This window comes from Ziziphus jujuba, chromosome 5, assembly GCF_031755915.1.
Source record: "Ziziphus jujuba cultivar Dongzao chromosome 5, ASM3175591v1".
Classification (NCBI taxonomy): domain Eukaryota; kingdom Viridiplantae; phylum Streptophyta; class Magnoliopsida; order Rosales; family Rhamnaceae; genus Ziziphus; species Ziziphus jujuba.
Genome location: NC_083383.1, coordinates 6,830,783 through 6,846,876, shown reverse-complemented (window position 1 = coordinate 6,846,876; position 16,094 = coordinate 6,830,783).

The window sequence follows — 16,094 nt, the reverse complement described above, 5'->3', positions numbered from 1 at the left end:
CCTCTTTAATAGTCATTAACATTTTCAAACTTTGCATCCGGCGACTAAATCACTAATGGATTTTGAGTCATACAAATGACGTCGTTTTAAGACCCGCAACAGAGCACCACCTCTTACATTTCCCACGCAATTTATAAATTCTATATCTTGAATTTAACCATATAAACACATAATACACATAATACACATAATACATATCATTTTGCTTTACATACAATCGAACCCCACTCAATAGATATAGCTATTTTTCGAAACAAAATTTAGCTAACCCATTGTCGACAACAAGCCATGATTTTGACAACATAAAACCTCACCAAAATTACAGTAACGAACAAATATTTAAAAAAACAAAAAACCAGCAAACAGAATATTTTTTCCAGCAAACATATACACCACCGAACCCCAAAAGGGATGAAAAATAGCACACAAAAACAGCACACCTTTACAAATCCAGCAATCAAGAGGAACTTCAAGCCACCACAGCAGCTGACGGCGATGGCACGGCAGAAACCCAGCAACCCAATCCCGGCGACGAGACGGCAAAAATCCCAGCCACCCAGCGCGACGGCGACGGCAAAAGGGTGAAGTTCTTCCAACCCAACCACCGGCAAGAAGAAGAAACAGAGGAAGAAGGAACTTTGAAATTTAGGAAAGAAACCCACAAAATCCTTCAAACCCTTGAAAGAAACAAGAATGCATAATGAGAGTGTGATCCTTCAAAATCTTCTCATACCTCCTAGATTACTTCTAACTCTCAAGTTTCCGTACTTGGGGTTAATTGTTGAAAAGAAAGCCCATAGATTAACATGCCATTTTATTTCTAATATTTCCTGAATATTGGGGAATAAAAAATGGTTATTAAAAACATTTTAGGGGCAAATAAAAATATTTAAAGACACTTACAAACGAAAAAATGGAAATACAAAAAAAAAAATGAAATTAGAACGAGCGACGTATAAAGAAGAAACTACGTCGCCTATAAAAATTAAAAAGCATATAAATTTTAAGTGTTTTGAAATGTTAAATAAAAAATAAATATACTTGAAAGAAAATCAGATTGATTAACAAAATAAAATAAAAAAATAAAAAACTCATTCATGTTGTTTAAATATTTTCACTGGTGATTTGATGCTGAGAGAAAATCAGATTGATTAAATAGAAAGATCACACACCAAATATATATATTTGCTAACATTAATTAAACAAAAAATTTGTTAATTTAATAAGTTGCTTAAATATATTAACATGATATTTAATTTTGTAAAGAAAATCAAATTGAGTAAAAAAAAAAGAACCAAAAAAATTTATATTTGATTATAGGTGACGCATAAGAGTGATTATGAGTCACCTAATACACATAATTTAAAAAAAAAAAGAACAAAAAAAAACCTACTTTATCTTGTTTAAATATTTAAACTAGTTATTTGATACTGAAAGAAAATCAAATTGATTAAACAGGAAGATAAAAAAAAAATTAAAATTAAAATTTGATTATAGGCGACGCATAAGCACTTACTTATAATTTAAAAAAAAATATTTCTTTATCTTGTTTAAATATTTTCACTGGTTATTTGATGCTGAAAGAAAATCAAATTGATTAAACAGGAAGATAAAAAAAAAAAAAATTACCATTTGATTATAGGCGACGCATAAGAGTGATTATGCGTCGCCTATTACTTATAATTTAAAAAAAAAAACTTTCTTCATCTTGTTTAAATATTTTCACTGGTTATTTGATGCTGAAAGAAAATCAAATTGATTAAACAGGAAGATAAAAAAAAAAAATTTAAAATTTGATTATAGGCGACGCATAAGAGTGATTATGCATCGCCTATTACTACAATTTAAAAAAAAAAAAACTTTCTTTATTTTGTTTAAATATTTTTACTGGTTATTTGATGCTGAAAGAAAATCAAATTGATTAAACAGGAAGATAAAAAAAAATTAAAATTTGATTATAGGCGACGCATAAGAGTGATTATGCATCGCCTATTACAATAATTTAAAAAAAAAACTTTGTTTATCGTGTTTAAATATTTTCACTGGTTATTTGATGCTGAAAGAAAATCAAATTGATTAAACAGCAAGATAAAAAAAAAAAAACAATTATCATTTGATTATAGGTGACACATAAGAGTGATTATGCGTCGCCTATTACTTATAATTTAAAAAAAAAAAAACCTACTTTATCTTGTTTAAATATTTTAAATGGTTATTTGATGCTGAAAGAAAATCAAATTGATTAAAAAAAACATTTATCATTTGATTATAGGCGACGCATAATAGTGATTATATGTCGCCTATTAATTATAATTTAAAAAAAAAAACTTTCTTTATCTTACTTAAATATTTTTACTGGTTATTTGATGCTGAAAGAAAATCAAATTGATTAAACAGGAAGATAAAAAAAAAAAATTATCATTTGATTATAGGCATCGCATAAGAGTGATTATGTTTCGCCTATTACTTATAATTTAAAAAAAAAACTTTCTTTATCTTATTTAAATATTTTCACTGGTTATTTGATGCTGAAAGAAAATCAAATTGATTAAACAGGAAGATAAAAAAAAATTAAAATTTGATTATAGGCGACGCATAAGAGTGATTATGCGTCGCCTATTACTATAATTTAAAAAAAAAAAAACTTTCTTTATCTTGTTTAAATATTTTCACTGATTATTTGATGCTGAAAGAAAATCAAATTGATTAAATAGGAAGAAAAAAAGAAACAATTATCATTTTATTATAGGCGACACATAAGAGTGATTATGCGTCGCCTATTACTTATAATTTTAAAAAAAAAACCTACTTTATCTTGTTTAAATATTTTAAATGGTTATTTGATGCTGAAAGAAAATCAAATTGATTAAAAAAAAAACATTTATCATTTGATTATAGGCGACACATAATAGTAATTATATGTCGCCTATTAATTATAATTTTAAAAAAAAAACTTTCTTTATCTTGCTTAAATATTTTTACTGGTTATTTGATGCTGAAAGAAAATCAAATTGATTAAACAGGAAGATAAAAAAAAAAAAATTATCATTTGATTATAGGCAACGCATAAGAGTGATTATGTTTCGCCTATTACTTATAATTTAAAAAAAAAAAACTTTCTTTATCTTATTTAAATATTTTCACTGGTTATTTGATGCTGAAAGAAAATCAAATTGATTAAACAGGAAGATAAAAAAAAAATTAAAATTTGATTATAGGCGACGCCTATTACTATAATTTAAAAAAAAAAAACTTTCTTTATCTTGTTTAAATATTTTCACTGGTTATTTGATGCTGAAAGAAAATCAAATTGATTAAACAAGAAGATAAAAAAAAAACATTTATCATTTGATTATAGGCAACGCATAATAGTGATTATGTGTCGCCTATTAATTATAATTTAAAAAAAAACTTTCTTTATCTTGTTTAAATATTTTAACTGGTTATTTGATGCTGAAAGAAAATCAAATTGATTAAACAAGAAGATAAAAAAAAAAAATTATCATTTGATTATAGGCAACGCATAAGAGTGATTATGCGTCGCCTATTACTTATAATTTAAAAAAAAAAAAAAACTTTATTTATCTTGTTTAAATATTATCACTGGTTATTTGATGCTGAAATAAAATCAAATTGATTAAATAGGAAGATAAAAAAAAAATTATCATTTGATTATAGACGACGCATAAAAGTGATTATGCGTCGCCTATTACTTATAATTAAAAAAAAAAAAACTTTCTTTATCTTGTTTAAATATTTTCACTGGTTATTTGATGCTGAAAGAAAATCAAATTTATTAAACGGGAGGATTAAAAAAAATGATCATTTGATTATAGGCAACGCATAATAGTGTTTATGCGTCGCCTATTACTTTTAATTTTAAAAAAAAAAAAAACCTACTTTATCTTTTTTAAATATTTTCATTGGTTATTTGATGCTGAAAGAATATCAGATTGATTAAACAGAAAGATCACAAACCCAAAAAAAACAAATTATTTGCTCATAAGCGACTCATAAATATTTTAATGCGTCGCTTGTTTTTTGAAATATCCTTCCCAAATGTAATCTATTAATTTATTTGGGTTCATATAAACTATCACTGATAGCCAAAAACATGAAAGTGCAACTCGTTGAACATACTTACTTCGAGCAATTGGACTATGGGTCCTTGCTTTAGACCAATTTACAATTGTTATATCCTATCTCAAATTATGTCATGAGATGTATTTTTGTGTTTGTGTATACTCATATATGTGAATAATTGAAAAGAGCATTGATAGAACTGTTTTATATTTTTAGATTAATTGACTTGGTGTTCATTGGAATGCTATGTGGAAATATTTTTGGATATAATTTTCAAAAAAAAGTAACTAAAATTAAAAAATAAATTTTAATTACTATTGGATAAGGCAACCCTTTTATATGTAAATGCGTCGCCTATTTATCTCAATGAGTCGCTAGATCATCTACTTTTTTAAACGAAAAATTACAATTTTAGAGTTATTGCCAAAAGTTTAAGAAGGAAATAAACAGTACTTGGAGAAACTTATTTGTTTTAAAAGAATTAAAAAAAAAGGGCGTCTATGAAACTGTTTATCCTTTAGCAACACAGTTTATCTGAATACGTCGCCTGTTTATCCAGTTTCTTAAAATTTTTGGCGCGTTTTCAAAATTTACATGGGATTTTGAATACCATTTCTTTTCACAAAATATGTGTTAGTACACTTCATAATAGGTGTTAGAATTGGAAGCAACCTAAAAGAGACTTGAAGAGTGGGATATTTCGTGTTTAATTTTCCATTTGCTTGCGTTGCTATCTGGAAGTTGGATTTCTCTGTGTTGCCCTCGTGGTTAGCTTGGATTCTTCTTTCTTCGTCTCCATGGTTTCGGTGAGTTTCTTTTCGCTTTATGATTGGTGGTGACATGTGGTGGATTGGGTTATTTTTTATTTATTTATATTTATTCATTATACCCGAAGGTTAGGTTCGCTGGGTTTTCTTAATCTTGTTTTTGTGGATAATTTGTTTGCGATGGGTTTTCTTAATTTTGCTTTTGTCGATAAGTTGTTTGCAATGGGTTTTCTTAATCTTGCTTTTGTCAATAATTTGTTTGCGATGGGTTTTCTTAATCTTGCTTTTGTCGATAATTTTTTTTTGTGATATTGTTTGATATTGTTCTGCTTAGATTGGTAGGGAAATGGATAAATCGTGGATAACGAAGGATAGAACCTTAAGCGATTGTGCTAAGTGGGTGAGTGAAGTTTTGAAATTTAGCATGGAGAATGCCAATGATTGTAATGTCATACGGTGTCCTTGCATGTAATGCGGGAATATGAAAATCCATACTATTAGGGATACTAAAGGCCATATATATTGGAATGGGTTTGATGTCAACTATCGGCGATGGATATGGCATGGTGAGTCATGTGCTGATGGTATTGGACCATCTTCTCATTTTGGGAATATTAATGTAGAATATAATGAAAATGATAGTAGTAATAAGGAAGACGTGGCTTTCAATAGCTTAGACATGACCCGTGCTGCATTAGAAACTTTTGATAATGATCCTAATGAATTTGCTACCTTATTGGAGAATGCGGAGAAACCTTTGTACCTAGGTTGTACCAAATTTACCAAGTTGTCGGCTTTGGTTAAATTGTACAACTTAAAGGTAAGATATGGATATTCTGATAAGAGCTTTGATGTACTGTTGCAATTGTTATCCGAGATGTTGCCAAATGACAATGTGTTGCCAACCTCCATGTACAATGTTAAAAAGACTTTGAGTGCTTTGGGAATGGAGTACATCAAGATTCATGCATGTCCTAAAAGTTGTATTCTGTTTAGGAAGGAATATGTGGACCTTAATGAATGTCCTAAATGTGGATCTGCTAGATGGAAAATTGATAAGAATGCAATTGCTAGCAATATTCCAAATAAAGTTTTATGGTACTTTCCTATTATTCCACGTCTTAAACGAATGTTTCGTAGTGTTGAAACGGCTAAGAATTTGACATGGCATGCCAATGGGAGAAAGTTAAGACAGGGGAAATGCAACACCCTGCGGATTCTCCATCTTGGAAGTTGGTTGATCTTTTATGGTCAAACTTTGCATCCGAAGATAGGAATTTGAGACTTAGGACCGCGGCCGATGGAGTTAATCCATATCATATGTTGAGTAGTAGGTATAGTTGTTGGCCTGTGATGACAGTTGTGTATAATCTTCCTCCTTGGTTATGTATGAAGCGGAAATTTATGATGTTAAGTCTTCTAATTTCTAGACCGAAGCAACCAGGAAATCAAATTGATGTATACATGGAGCCGTTAGTTGAAGACCTGCAACGGTTGTGGAATGAGGGTGTTACGGTCTTCGATGCTTATCGTCAGGAGAAATTCACTTTGAAGGCAGTGTTGCTATGGACAATAAATGATTTCCCAGCTTATGGTAACTTGTTCGGTCATTCGATGAAGGGATATTATACTTGTCCAATTTGCAGTGAAAATACTTTTGTTACAAGGCTACAGCATGGAAAAAAAAATGAGTTTTACCAGGCATAGAAGATTTCTTCCTCCAAATCATCACTATAGAAGGCAAAAGGCTTTCAATGGATTTCAAGAATTTGGAGTGCCTCCAAAACCGTTGACTGGAGAAGAAATCTTAGATAAACTTAATGCAATGAGATTTGATAACTCACACAAGAGGAAAAGGTCTGTTGATTCTGAAGAATGTTGGAAGAGGAAGTCCCTTTTTTTTGAATTGGAATATTGGAAATTTCTCCATGTGCGACATAATTTAGATGTCATGCATATTGAGAAAAATGTTTGTGAGAGCATATATGGTACATTGCTCAATATTCCTGGTAAGACGAAGGACGGAGTTAATGCTCGGTTAGATTTACAAGAAATGGGTTTGCGGAAAAAGCCTCAAGGAAATCGAACTTTCCTACCACCGGCCTGCTATACATTATCAAAGCATGAGAAGAAATTGTTTTGTAAGTGTTTAGCGCACTTAAAAGTTCCAGATGGTTATTCTTCAAACTTTAGGAATCTTGTTTCAATGGAGGACTTAAAGATGGTAGGATTGAAATCTCATGATTGTCATACACTGATGCAACAACTCTTGCCTGTTACAATTCGTGCAATCCTTCCTAAACATGTGAGACATGCAATTGCAAGACTTTGTTTTTTCTTCAATGCAATTTGCAAGAAGTCTATCATTGTTGCTGAATTGGAACATATTCAAAATGATCTTGTCACAACTTTGTGCCTTTTAGAGAAATTCTTTCCACCATCATTTTTTGATGTAATGGTTCATCTAACTGTACATTTAGTTCGAGAGGTAAGATTGTGTGGACCAATACATTTCAGGTGGATGTACTCGTTTGAGAGGTACATGAAAGTATTGAAAAGTTATGTTCGAAACAAAAATCGACGAGAAGGTTGTATTGCCGAGGGTTACATATGTGAAGAAGTGATTGAGTTTTGTAGTGAATTTCAGAGAGGATTAGATGCAGTTGGAAATCCAATTGGTAGATATCAAAAGTTAAATGATAAGGATGATGTTGGTGCCCCCATTAAAGGTGGAAAAAATCAATAAATTGATCAACAACTTTGGGAGCAAGTCCATAGATGTGTACTTTCGAATACACCAGAAGTGGAACCGTATTTCAGGTGCGTATATACATGTTAATGTATAAATTAGTTGATATTTTTAATATATATATATATATATACATATTAACATGTATAATTTAGTTGATATTTTGAATATATTAATATGCATCAATAAGTTGATATGTTGGATATTTTTATTAATTACAACAACTTTTATTTGTTTTAGTATTCATTTTAAAGTCTTGAAGTCAAGCAAAAAAATCGAGGAAAAAAAGCAAAATGGTTTCAAGACGAACACAAACGTACATTTATGTACTGGTTACGTGATAAGGTATGGGAAAGTTAAATATTCAATATATAATATCATTGTTTTAACTTTAATTTTTCATATTTTTTTCAATTGACTAGATTGCACAAGAGTGAAGTCAACCTAATCACACAGTGTCTGAAACATTACGATGGTTAGCCCATGGTCCGCAATGGGTGGTAACGAAACATGAAGGATATGTCATTAGAGGGGTTAGATTCAACACTATAAATATGGATAATAAGATGGTCACCCAGAATAGTGTCCAAGTTATTGCCAAAAGTGAGCATTTTGCTAGTGCTAAGGATAATAACCCAATTTTAGCTGAGATGGCATACTATGGGATCATAAGAGAGATTTGGGAAGTCGATTACACTATGTTTTGAATTCCAGTGTTCAAGTGTGATTGGGTTGACAGCAGTGGTGTGAAAGTTGATGAGACGGGGTTTACATGTGTTAACTTTAGTAAAATTGGATATAAATCTGACCGATTCATCATGGCTTCACAAGTTCAACAAATATTTTATGTTGAAGATCAACTTGATTCGAGATGGTCTGTTGTTTTAACTCCACCACGACATTGTACTTTTGTTGAAGAAGAATTGGTTGAAAAAGATGTTCTTGGTGATACTACAATGACTCACAATCCATTTGCCATACAATTGCCAAGTGTTGATGAAAATGATCATGAGGATGAATGTGAGAGTGGCTATGTTCGTAATGACTGTGAAGGGATATGGATAAACAATATCTTCTAAATAAATTGGTACGTATATTTATTAACTTATGTTTTAAGTAATATTTATTTATTCATTATGTGTTTTTTTCTTATGTGTTTTCCACTTTAATTAGGAGAAATGTGCCACGGCAAACCTTAAGAAGATAAATATTCATTAAATTTTCATTTGCTAAATTACAAATTAATTTATTAATGATTAAGTTTTTATTAATTTATTTTGCGTCAGTGTTAACAAATGTTTTTATTTTTCCATATGCAGTATGAGGGTGTAATATCATCAACACGAGGACATCAACTTCCATCTCAATGAGTATGCATATGTAAAAATATATCAATGAGATGATATTTAATTATATTGATTATTGTTTTGTTATGAACAAGTATTTATTTTAAATTTTTATATTCTAATTATTTTGGACGAAGCTAGTTTAGGTTTTTTGGTATTATAATTAATTTTATATTTTAATAAATTTTTAAAAATTAAAAAATATAAATCTAAAAAAATATAAAAGAAATGACAGTTCATTAAGATAACTAAAAGTCGCCTAAAATATATAACAACATATAATAAGATCAATTTAGCGACTTATAAATTTCGCGACTCTACACAAAATGTCGCTTAAAGTATTCTTCCAATTTTAGCGACATAAATATATTGCTGCATATGTCGCTAAATAGGTAAATGAGTCGCTAAAAATTCATAAATATGCGACTCTTATAATTTGTCGCTAAAACATGAACGGTCGCTAATTTGGAGATACTAAAAAATGGTCGCTAAAAATATACGGGTCGCTAAAAAAGTGATCCACAAAATTTGTCGCTAAAACATAATGCGTCGCTAAATAGGCGACAAAAAAAGTGTCGCTAAAAATTTATGAGTCGCTAATTTGGAGACACTAAAAAATAGTCGCTAAAAATATATGGTCGCTAAAAAAGAGACTCACATAATTCATCGTTAAAAAGTAATGTGTCGCTAAATAGGCGACAAAAAAATGTGTCGCTAAAAATGAATGAGTCGCTATTCAGCAAGAATTTTTAGCGACACAAACATTTAGCGACGTATTAAGGTAATGTCACTAACCATTTATAGCGACAATATTATAAAGCGTCGCTATTTTATGCGTTGCTATAAGTACATTGGTGTATGCGTCGCTAAAAATTATGAATAGGCGACTGTTATGATATGTCGCCTGTTATCTTATATATTTCGCGACAGGATATTTGGCGACTCCGTCGAATTCGTCGCTGTTTATTTAGTGCGATGCAGTACTTGAGTCGTGTATCAGTTCGATTCTAGTAATTATTTAAATAGATAGTAAAATTTTATTTAAATTCTCTTGGTTTGCATTGATTTTAATTTAGTTTTTCAAGTTTTAAAAATATTATTTATCTTGCTTTAGATTTTAAACAATTTTTATTTTTTTTATTATTTTATTCACACCTTTCAAAATAATCTATATTTCTACAAAAATGTCAGTTGTAATTTTTAAAATTTGACAAATTAAATTGAAATTAATGTAAATCTAAAAAAATTTAAATGGAATTTTTTCTAAATAGATAAGTGAATTAAAAAAAATAGACTAATTAAATATTACTACATCATCTTCTCTTCTGTTATATCATTTAATAAATAAATTTAATAATATTATTTTGAAAACTAAAACAAAATTGCAATAAATGTGTATGTTCAACTGCAAAATACTAAAAATAATAATAATAATAATAATTTAAGATGGAATGTCTCGATCCAATAAAATTTGAGATGTAACAATGTTAATTCCCTTTTATTATTTGGTTACTCCTAGCATACGCATAATCCATACAATCCCGCCAATCTCGGTAATTACGAATTTCAATTTGGAATATTACGAATTTCTTAGACTATAAACTTGAGTATTATCCCAAAAGAAACTACTGTACTTGAGGTGTCTAAATACCCACCAATTACTATTTTGTATATATCAATTTTCCTGTCACCACTACCATTCCTTGTATTTCTTCTATTAACCCGATTTATTATTTAACAAGTTCCAACGACTACAATATATTCGAGCTTAATTGTATAATTCGGATTGAGGTTTCCATCACGGCTAACTAAAATCTTTTGCAAATCCTAACTAAACTTAGAACCTTATGGGAGTAGTGTGGGTATTGCCATTACCGTACCTGAAAAAATGGTAGTTAAAAGAGGGGGAAGAAAAAAAAGAAAGTGTCATTGGCTGCACAGATGGTAGTAAAAACAAAAGTTCAAAAAATCGATGTCGATGGAAATATCGAGAGTTTAAAATATAAAAATTTTCTTGAAAATATAGAAAAATATCAAATATTAATAAAAAATTATAAAAAATGATGGAAATTTGTTTTGAAAAGTGAAAATTTTTATTGAAACTTTAGAATTAGCTTATTTAATTCATTAATTGTAAAATTTGCTAAAATATTGAATGGATGTTATATTCTTCTTAATGAATTGATTTATAATAAGCATTAATGACTGTAGATGAATTATTATTAATAAAAATATATCAAAAAATACATATATAATAAAATTATTTATTAACTAAAATATATAAAACGATTATTATAATTATATTATAGTTCATAAATGTCATCTTAATACCATATAGAACTTCTTGGTAGTTGAAATTCATCGGTTGCTTCCTTATTTTGATTTTCAAATGTGAAATATGAGAAGTAGTTATAAAAAGATGTATCTTTCTGATAATTTTGTATATAATTAATATGCCAACCATATGGATCTTGCATTATTGGTTGACTATGTGCATAACTACTACTCTCTGATGCTTGAGTTTGAGATGGTACCCATGAGTTGCTACTTGATGACATTCCATACATATCCATTGAATAAGGATTATGAAAATGACTTTCAACCCTCATAGATTCAAAATTTGTAGAAATTGAATTTTTTTCTTGTTGTGACATATATAGTCTTTTCCAATAGTATCGGATCCTTGACCTGCATCTCTACTCCCATAATCTTCATCTTGTGTTGCATGTGTGTAATATTGTTCACCAGTAAATGGGCTTAATCCAACTTCTTGACTTGGTGATTCTCTTTGGCCACTACCTCTTCTAACTTCTAATTCAGATAATTTATTGAAGTTATCTTCATCACCACTGGGGCTAGAGTGACTACTAACAGTCTCAAATTGTGAATGTGTACCACCTGATGGAGCTGAAGCACTAGTAGCTCTAGTTAGCTCTCTCATAAACTTTTGAAATGAATCACCACTACTAGAATTTATTTCTTCAGCAATTACTTTTTGAATATTTATTCCCTCTTTTTCAACTTGTTGAGTAATCTTTGGATCAGGCTTTCCTTCATGATCATCTACGTAAACATCTCTAATCCATTAATATATTTGATTGCCCTCTTCATCATCATCTTCCAATGTAGTTTCAAATATTAAAATTTTCAAGGTTCAAAAATATAATACACAATCTTTATATTTTTACTTTATTGATATTCAATAAATAAGTAGAATTTATTAATGTTATTCAATTCAATTTATTATATTTTGCGTATATCAGTAAATGTCTAAAAAGCAATTAAAGGGAAAAAAAATTATCAATGAAGTTAATTTAATAAAAAGTTTATTAAATATCAATAATATTTATGAATTTTTTAAAAAAAATTAAAAAAATATCGGATATTTTCGAAATTTCAATGGAAATTTTATGGAAATTATAGATTTTTTAACCAAATTGTTAAGGATTTGATTTAGATATTTTATGAAAATTTTGTCAAAATTTCAGAAATTTCAATGGATATTATGGAAATTCTATCTATTTCCATGTCGAACTTAAATTTTATTTCGACGCTTTAAAAAAATAGAAATATTGAAAAAATATCAGATATTTTAAACCTTGATCGAAAGGACATCGTCACATCGACTAAGTTGTAATTACTTTTTAATAGGAAAATTGATTGACCTGATTGGGGTTGGAATTATTTATTTATTTTCAACAATTATCAATAATAGTGATTTAGACGCTGACTAGACACTCAGGACACTTCTATTGGCTCCACCACCAAAATCGAACATTTTTTTGAGCCAACATTTCCTTTGGATCCAGATCCTCTTTGCTCCACAAATAAAATCAAATCAATGAAACATGAAAGGATTAATTCAACCTTTTAACAGCAAATGGCAAATGCTGGAATGCAATTAAACAGCAAGATGGAATAGAGACAATAATGCAGTTAGCTTCTTTGTCATAACATTTTCTAAATGACGTAAGTGTCAATCATTTTATTAGTGGAATAGACATTGAGAATATGAAAATCTATAGAGACTGAGGGTCTGTTTGCTTACCTGTTTTAAAAACAGTTTTCTGTTTTATAAAATAAAAAATTGTTTTCAAAATAGAAGATTACCTTTTTAGCCATCAGTTTTCAAAAACAGTTTTAGAAAACAAATGAAAAAAAAAATTTTGAAAACAATAAAATAATGTTTTCACCTGTTTTGAAAATAATAAAATACATATTATTTTAATTTATTTTGTTAATCATTTTATTTAGTCTATATTTTTCTATCTTATAGAGAAAAAATTGTAGAAAAAAATATTATTTTAATTTTTTGGAATATCTTAGAGAGAGAAAATTGTAGAGAGAGAAATTTGTAGAGAGGGAAATTTTCTTATTCTCTTATTTTCTCTCCCTCTTTTTTTTTTTAATTTTTGTAAGAACAATTTAAAAAAATAGCTATTCTTTTTTTTTTAATCCTTTATAAGTTACATAAATTATTTTTTTATTGTTATTTTTTATTTTCCTTTTCTTCGTTATATACTTTCTAGTTTTTTATTTTTTTATTTTTTATTTTTTTTATCTTACTTCTTTTATCAATATTTTTAGGGCAAATATTTCTTATATCAATTATTTATTTTGCTATTTTGTTCTTTGTCCTTATTTTCCGTTTTTTCCTTATCAAATATTTTCTGTCTGTCTGTCTCTCTCTCTCTCTCTTTTATTTTGTTCTTTTTCCTAATTTTTCATTTTTCCTTTATTCCATTATTTTTTTTTTTTATTTTCCATTTCTATCGGATATTGTTTTTTAATTTTTCAATTTTTACTTTTTTTTTCATTGTTTTTTTTTTTTTTGTTTTTCTATAAGTTATTCTCTTTTTTTTCCTTATCGTCATTTTTTATTTTCCTTTATTACCCATTGTATTTATTTTTTTCCTTTTTATTGTTTATTTTTGTTTTTACTTTTCCTGTGCAACAGTATCAAAAAAGTGTAAATATGTGGCTTGACTATGTTAGTAATATATAAAAGTTAGTAGTTTTATTATTATGCTAATATAATATTTTATGGATATTTATAGCTATATATATATATTATGTATTAGATTCCTTGTATGTCAAAAAATAAAAATAAAAAGTAGAAAAAAAGAAAACTTCAAAAAAAAAAAAAAAAGACAGAGATCTGAATCCAGACAACCTTGTTGGTTAAGTTATAAGAATTTATTAATCCTGGCAAAGAAGCTGATGGCATAGAATGTTAATAATGAATAATCCCTTTGTGCTTCCAATTGAATTTTATTAATTAATTATAAATTTACTTGATGAAGAGAAAAGAAAAATAGTAATAATAAGAGGAGAAAGATAAAGGAGCCATCATCATTTAGATAGCTAGATATAGCAGCCGGTGTGACGATAATTATTATTGTCTGATAAAAATGGTAATACAAAATGGAAGTATAATTTATCTTTTATAGGGTGTTCATCCAAGGTAGTTGTTGATTTTCGCGACCATATAATTAAAGCTAAGCAAAGCAAATTTTGCACCCAGGCATGACTAAAGCCAAATTTGACTATGAAAATTGTCTACGGTCAAGTGAGAGACAGAGAAAATAATACCTACCGGAAAGCATTGCAATGTTTTCTTGAAAAGACTTTAAATGTGGATAGCAAACAACAAATTAAATTCCTACCGGAAAGTCCAGTCCACGACGGCGCTTCATAGGTGGTAGATTGCTCGACTATTGACGGGTATGTGACGGGAAATGAGTCCCTTAAGAAGTTATGAATTTCTGTATTATTAATTAGACTTTATATGTTCCATCTCCGACCACTTGATTTTTGACGCTAAGTTAAGGTCCTACGCCTAATGTTAGAAATTCAGAAATTCAAACATCCTGTTGATCATAAAAATCAAATAATGGAGATAAGTTCTACTCAAGGTTTGATCTGATTTTTCAAACATATAAACTTTTTTTTTAATAAATTAAATAAATTAACACTATACATATATATATATATATATATATAAGGTGGAAGGGTATTCATTTAAGAAAAATACTGAAGAAAACAAGATTAGCCCTCATCTGGTTGTTATTACTTTAATTTCCGCTTTATATTATTTTAACTGTTGCAAATTAATAGCATCGCGTTTTTTGCTAATATTTTAATAATATTATTTTAGTTTTGTTATTTGATATGGAAATGTCTTTTTCTGTTTATATTTTATCCATTAGTCTTTGAGGAATTTTAATTAATTCCATTGACTATACTGAGCTGAGGGAATACACTGCCTGAAGCTCTAATTAGTTAATGGCTGTTTCTCAAAGAAATAATAAATAACTCGGTCCCAAAAAATAAATGTAATATTAAATACACAACCACGCGCAGGTCATCATCTGTTTGAGGGTACAGTCTGTCTCTCTGTATGAAGACTTTGTTAATAAATGTAAATTGACTTAGGAGTAACCTATTCGTGTCCACATCATAAACTTATAAAATTATGGATCTAATACACGTAAAAGTAAAATTTTTTAATTGTAATCCAACTAAAAATGTACAAAAGAAGACTTCATTAATAAATATAACTATGATCTTAATATGCAACTGACTCCAAGCCATTTCACCCAAGATTTAAAAAATCAAAATTTATATGGAAATTTCATTGAAATTATTATATTTTCAAAGGGTAAGACGAAAATCTTGATATGAAGTAAAAAGGATAAATTTTAAAAATTTATAATATTTTCACAAAATTTCTATTGAAATTTTCGTCTAATAGACATATTAACAATTATTTACAAAATTATTTAAAAAATATAATTTTTAATAATTATTTTTCATTATTTCGTATTTTAAAATAAAAACCAAAAAAATATAAATAATTTTCAACTATTTAAAAATTTTGTAGTATTAAGATCATATTTTAGACATATAATATAATTATAATAATTATTTTATATATTTTAATTAATAAATATTTTTATTAAATATGTATTTTTTATTTTTTTATTTATAATAATATACTTATAACTATCAAACGTTTACTATACATCATTGCTTAGAGAAATATCAAATTTATTTAATATTTTTATAATTTTTATAGTTAATTTGATAATTAATTAATTAATTAAGTTAAATTTAAAATTTTAACAAAATTTTTTATTATTTTTTTAA